This window comes from Diabrotica undecimpunctata, chromosome 4, assembly GCF_040954645.1.
Source record: "Diabrotica undecimpunctata isolate CICGRU chromosome 4, icDiaUnde3, whole genome shotgun sequence".
In the NCBI taxonomy this organism is placed as follows: Eukaryota; Metazoa; Arthropoda; class Insecta; order Coleoptera; family Chrysomelidae; genus Diabrotica; species Diabrotica undecimpunctata.
Window position 1 is genome coordinate 112,558,059 of NC_092806.1, and position 6,807 is coordinate 112,564,865.

The following is a 6,807-nucleotide window of genomic DNA, read 5'->3' on the forward strand; positions in this document are numbered from 1 at the left end:
ATATACAGTAAAACCTCCGTTAACCGAAATAATTGGGGGGGAGGCCGTTTCGGTTAACAAGAATTTCGGTTAAAAATAACATTATCTTTTATAGTATTCTTGATCAAAGTATTGGTATTAAAAATACTTTGAGATGATTTTGTAATGTTTTCTAATTAGTAAATACAGAATAAAAAGTCATAAAATTAAGGAAAATGAACAAATTTAACATGCTTCTTTAAAGAATATTTCTATTTTCTTTTGCGCTTTCTTTTGACAACGATGTTTTGCAGCCATATCTCTCCGTCGTACATTTGCAGAACGTCATGAGTTTGTCTCATTCGATTGTTCGACGAAACGTAAAGCAATTTGAAAAGGACAAAACTTTATGCAATGGCAACAAAAATTAAGAACCTAGTGGTGCCCCTAACTAATTAGGCCTACTGTATAAAATTCTTACCAAAAGAACCATCTGCCCTGATCGATGAATTCACTTTCTGAGTCATCGGCTGCTAACCACTCACGTATTCTATCTCTTCTTGGTTAATTTCGTCACATCCCGGCAAATTTTTTATTAAAGGTTTAATTTCTTCTGTCGTTTCTTACCATTTTCTTCTTCAGGCTCGTCAATAAAAATCCCATCAAAAAGTTTGTTCCAGCATTTTTCCAAAGTTGAAGATTTGATCTTGGCCCACGGCTCAGCACACCAATAAAGAACATGTTTCATTGTTAAAGATTGAGAATTTCGGGAACACTTTTGGATTTATTCGTCTCCTGTAATAACAGATGTCTTAAGAATGCTCCTCTATAATGTCTCTTAAATGTCTCTATTACTTCCTGGTCTAACGGCTGAATTAAGCTCGTGACTTTCGGTGGCAAAAATCTGACAATTGTCACTATTTTGTATATTTTGGGGGTGAGTTGGCGCATTGTCAACAAGCAACAATTCTTTGACGGGAAGGTTTTTTGATTTAAAAAAGGATTTTACACATGGGACGAATTCATTTTCGAACCAGTCTGAAAATAAAGTGGTCGACATCCATGAGCTTTTTGGCTTCTATAAAAAACTGTAAGTGCTCTTTCGGAAAAATTTTTAGAGCTCTTGGTTTTTTTGTGAGCTAAACTAATGGAATTGTTACGTTTTGCGATAAAAATTTACTTTTTATTGACGAAATTATTGAAACTGTCAGCCGTTTCGGTTAAACGACGTTTCGGTTAAAAAGGTTTCGGTTAAGGGAGGTTTTACTGTATTTATATTATTAGGATAATATATTTTTGAACTCACATATTTACAACCTTTCAAAGGAAGTGTTAATCCACTATTTAAAAAAATTCAGGGTGTGGCTGTCGCCTGATGGGGGTTCTTTGAAATGCCGAGATTTTGATAAACAACATTAAATTTTAAAAAATTAAGTCTTAGAACAAAGCACAAAGAAGAAATAAAACAAGTTAATTATAACCTTAAACAATATTCCTGATATTAGATTAAATACTGAAATGCTTATTACAAACATAATAAATACTCTAAATATGTGGCGGTTTTATCAAAACCATAGCAAGGCCAGATTGTAAGTATATAAGCAATATTCAACAATAGTGACAATTCCAATATTGGATAGAAGTTTCTACATCGCTGGTATTGTAAATGGACAGGCGGAGTGTGACGTCACGGCGGTCATATTGATATTATTACTTTCCAAACAAAAGTTGAAATGTCCAATCTCAAGACTTTTTAATTTCTATAAAGTTAAGATTTGGCTTCCTCTGCTGTTTTTTCTTTTAAGTATAGTGTTTTTACGATAATACCATCATAATTCAGTGTTCTATTTCTATGAAATATAGTTTAAAAATTTAAATTAAAGAAATTCTAACCTTACTTTATTGATACATGCATTTTATCGCTATTTTTATAAAACAAACTGCTTTATTATTTATACAACCTTGTTGTAGTAATTATTAGAATTCTTAGGTTTTGCAAGAAGCGGAAAGGTTCTGTAAAAAAAATGAAAAAATAACGAAAAATACAAATTATCCACACCAAACAAGGTTTGTTTTGAAAGTGAAACAGACAGATGTCAATAAAATCTACGTCATTACTCCGGCAGTCCATTGTTCTCTCTTTTGAAAGCATCTGTCATATTTCAACTGTCAGTTGTCATGAAAATTGTCATTTGTAATGAATTACAAATAAACTATCAAGTACAAATCATCTTAAGCTATCTTTATCATATTAGATCACGCTACTTCCTTCTTTACTGTCTTGTAAAAAATGTTACAAAACCTATAATATTACATATTGTGGGTTTTGAGAATATTATAGTAATCTGTAGGTTATAGTATAGTCACAGAATAAATAACAATCGGAATGCCCACTCCTAGATGCCGCCTTTGAAGTTTGTCAGCACGCGATCGCCATATTTTAAACGGAAACAGAGACTCAAATTGAGAAATTTGTGACAAACTACGACAGAACTGTAATTTAAATTTTTAGAGATTAATAATTTAGTACATTTGAAATAATTTAATCTACTTTTCAACTAAAAGTACGAATAAAATAGTGCATATTATGTCTATAGTTGCCGTAAATAAATTAAACCGGGTTAATTTTTCTATACACACCAGATAAAATGTCACTCAACACCACTGGTCCCGTTTAAAACATGGCTGATTCCGTCTGCGCGAATGAGATGCGCCTACTTATTTTTTCAACCAGAGTGGGCATTCTGATTGTTTATTATTCTGTGGTATAGTAGTAATCATATTGATGATAGAAAAATCGTGTGCTAAAACTTAAAATACCGAATCCGGTGGTAGAATATATGTCGCAAAATAATTATAATAAAAACGATATCCTTATTATGGTTCAATACGTTTTGAAAAACTTTTTACTTATAATGCCAAATTAGCTTTTATTTACGTAAACCTCTTATATGGTGTGAAACATATTTTATTAAAAAATTATCTGAACAATATATTTAAATTTTTCACAATAAATAGTTAAATATATAAAAGAATCCAAAGCTCTCATATCAAATTAAGATAGATAATATATTAAAGTATCTCTTCGATTTTGACAAAAGTAAACTAGTAAAAAATTGTTGTAGTAAATTTGTAAACTTGTGTAGTAAATTGATTGTTTGATCTTAAAACTCTAGATATATTAATTTCTGTTTTTGTTGCTTATGCGATCAATTAATTAACTTACCAACGCGCATGCTCCATTCGCCAATAATATTTTAACCTACCTGTCCTTTTTCAAGTTCTATTATGTTCCTAAAGTTGGCAATTTTAAAGGTGTTACATATTATTTTATGATACTTGCGGTGATTGTTTTGACAATAGTACTAAGTGGTGAATTAAATATAACAACTTCTACAAAATACTAGTTTATATGCCTAAACAGTTTAAGTTTACGAGAATGCGTATATTTTATATCAAAAGATAGCCTGAGTCGATGTGATTGTGATTTTATTTCTATGGTTCTCATAAAAAGTGCAAGTGCTATTTTATTTTTCTTGTCATCGGTACAAACTGAGCGAATTTATTGTCTTTTTCTTAATATTATATTCTTTCAATTATTTTTACCTTACATCATAAGTTGCAGTAAAATATTTATTCTGCTTAACGTGTTCTCCAGTTACAAGGTTACCATTTTTAATAATCACAAGACCGTTTTTTTTTTGTAACTAGTGTGTGAACCTATCTCAACATTTCACTATCCCTCAGGAGCAGGGAAAGGCATGAGCCAAATTTATTCAAAAACTTAACAGATCTAAAGGCGTAAACCAATATTTGTGAAAAAAGAATAGCAAAGAATTGAATTCATGAAGACCAACAGAAATGAAAGAAATTAGCGGAGGCCTATGTTCGACTTCGGACGCAGAAGCCTGGATGATGATGATGATGAAATCAAATTCTCAACGTATCCAGAGGTGAAACGTAAATCTTTAAAAATCACAATCAGACAATCTGAACGTTAGCGCCTTGCTTAAGCTTACTCTTCTACAAGGAGTGGCTGCTCCTTTTTCTTTTTGGGAACTTTTGAGGGGGACGAGCAACGTCAGTTACGAGTGAGTAGGATTTTCGAGTGGTATGCGGCTATAGAGCGGGAGCTTTGATAGTAGTAGTGTAGAAAAGTAGCGCTATGAGGAGAATAGAATATAGACTAGCCAACCAAGACATGAACTGAAGGTATCTCCGGTGTTACTAGCAATTCTAGGAACAGCTCTGAATCAGCGTTTTTAGTGTACAGTTATTTTATCTGCGATATTTAAGGAGGTTATTGCAAGGACGTCGTAATACTCATCAGGAATTTCGTTACCAGCAAAGTGTAGAAACTTGGCTGGAGGGAATGAAAGTTTCATTTGAGGGAGCCTGGTGAGTATATGCCCTCGGCGGTGGCAAGGAGTCCTTAGAGTTTGCTTGGCTCTGTTGTTGGAGCTAGCTATTGTGCGAAGGACAATAGCTAGCTTTCTAGCTGAGGGAGCGGACTCTGTAATGTATTGATGGTAGATTCGCAATTTAGTGAATTAGTGCTGATGGATAGTCCGCACGTTTCCTCATGCACTTTCTGAAGATTTTCCTTTCTGTTACCATAATGGCGTTGATTTGGCGATTGTCTACTGACGCGTATACACTTTTGATGTCAATGTCTTAGTTGAGAGTCCTGTTAAAATGAACACCCAAGTAGGACACTAAGTTTCTGAAAGCAAGATTTTCTCCTGGAGTGTTATCACCTGACAATTCTGTTCAACTGGGTTTGTGCTCTTTCGAATACAGACGCATGTCTCAGCGTCCTATTGTATGTTCCTGCAGAGAGAAGTGCAAGATCGTCAGCGTATAGTAATATTGACTGTGATGTAGTTAACGGGTGGAAGATGTCACTGTTGTAGACTGTGTTTATCTGTAGCGGTTCTTATAAAGTTGGTGGTTCAGATCGTCGAATAGTATCGCGTTCTTTTAGATGGTGAGGGTTGTTGATAACGAGCACCGCGTCTGTTGGTGCGTTGCGTTTCTTGGCACGGTTCCTACGGACAGTGCAGAATTGGTTTCCAGATGGGGATAAAAAGGAGTTTTTCTCTCTATTTATATTTTCGGAATGTCGGTTTGTACCACTTAATAAATTTTTCTAAACAGAAGCAGGGGTTTTTAAAATTATGAATATTTTCAAACAGTATGGAATCATATTTATAACCATTATTTCAATATGGAATGTTCTGTATCTTGGTAGTGTATCCTGCTCTAAAAAATTCCTGCGGTAGAAAATACTAGATCTAATGCATCTTTTATGGACAGTTTCACCAATGTATACGTAGTCAAATAAGTATATCACGTAGGCATATGTGGTGGTTGATCTTTGGGAGAAGGTAGAAATTTGAAAACTTTTTGAATGGTCTTAAAGTGCGACTGCAAAATCCTTTTTTAAAAAGGATGAAAAAGAATGAAACTTTCTATGTCTGTAACAGAAAATATATGGATGGAATATAACAGATATCAGAGTTACATGCACGTGGATATGTAGAAGGATTTAGATATAGATGGAAAATATTTTGGATTATGGACTTAGAGTAACCATTTGTGATAACAGTTTCTTGTAGATAAAAAAGTTGTTCTTTGGGGTTGTCTGGTTTTGAAATATAAACGACTTTATGGATGAGGCAATTAAGATTGCAAAATTTTTTAGGCTGGATGGTAATGTGATGAAGTATATAAATAAAGATTTCTACAAGTCGGTTTTCTGTACATCAAATGACTCAATCGACCATTCGTCCCATGATAGTTGGAATGTTCGCCATTCATGCCACATGATAAAAGTATTATCCAAGTTTCACAAGCATACCTATGGTCTGACCACTTGTAATTTCATTTCACAGCAGGTTCCATGAACTATCAGCAATAACACGGAAAATTGGGGTTTGAGATACTTGTCTGAGGAAACTGACTGAAAAAAAATCGATTAAAAAAAGTATTGTTCTGCAAACTCGGCCAGATACAAAGACTTGTTTTTATTGGTCAGATTATTAGGCAAAACAATGAGAGAATCTTAGATGCGACACAGTGTGAGTTTGCGTAAAACAGTAAGTATAGAACGAAGTGTCACCAGTTTAAGAATTAAATCGTTTGATAATTATTTTGCGAGACTGTATATTGTGAGTTAACGATATTGACAATAGAACGAAAGTGGACTATTTTTGCAAATTTTAGAAAGACCCTAAATTTTAAAGCAGTTACAATTTTTAGCAATTACACAATTTTGATATCGTCAGTGAAATTAGATTATTTGATGGAAAAAGGAGGTTTGCGTTTAATTTTAGGATAGTATTACAATTGATCGTATTGTATGAGCATAATCTATCCTTAATAATTCGTTAACATTCACTATATAGAAAGTGATACAATGACAGTTTACCTGTATTCTATCACTGGAAGGACTAGTATCTCAGAAAGCGAACGAAGAATTTTCGTAGAGTTACGAATTCTTCGCGGTAAATATGAGAAGTTGGTGATTTGGAGGTTTTAGAAATTTAGCGAATTCAAAACGGATACTATCTACAAAAATTTTAAAAACTGTTCTAAGCTACCTTTTGATAAATTATGTAAATCTATGATTCCAATGTTATAATTACTTGTGTTTAATAAAAAATCCCTTCTCTTTAATATGTTACTTCCACATTACAGATTGAACTTGGGAATAATAGTTTTCAAATTACCACATATTACAGCACATTATTCTGACAATAAATGCATTATGATGAGCATAAATGCCTATTCTAAATTCATCAAATCGATATATATATATATATATATATATATATATATATATATATA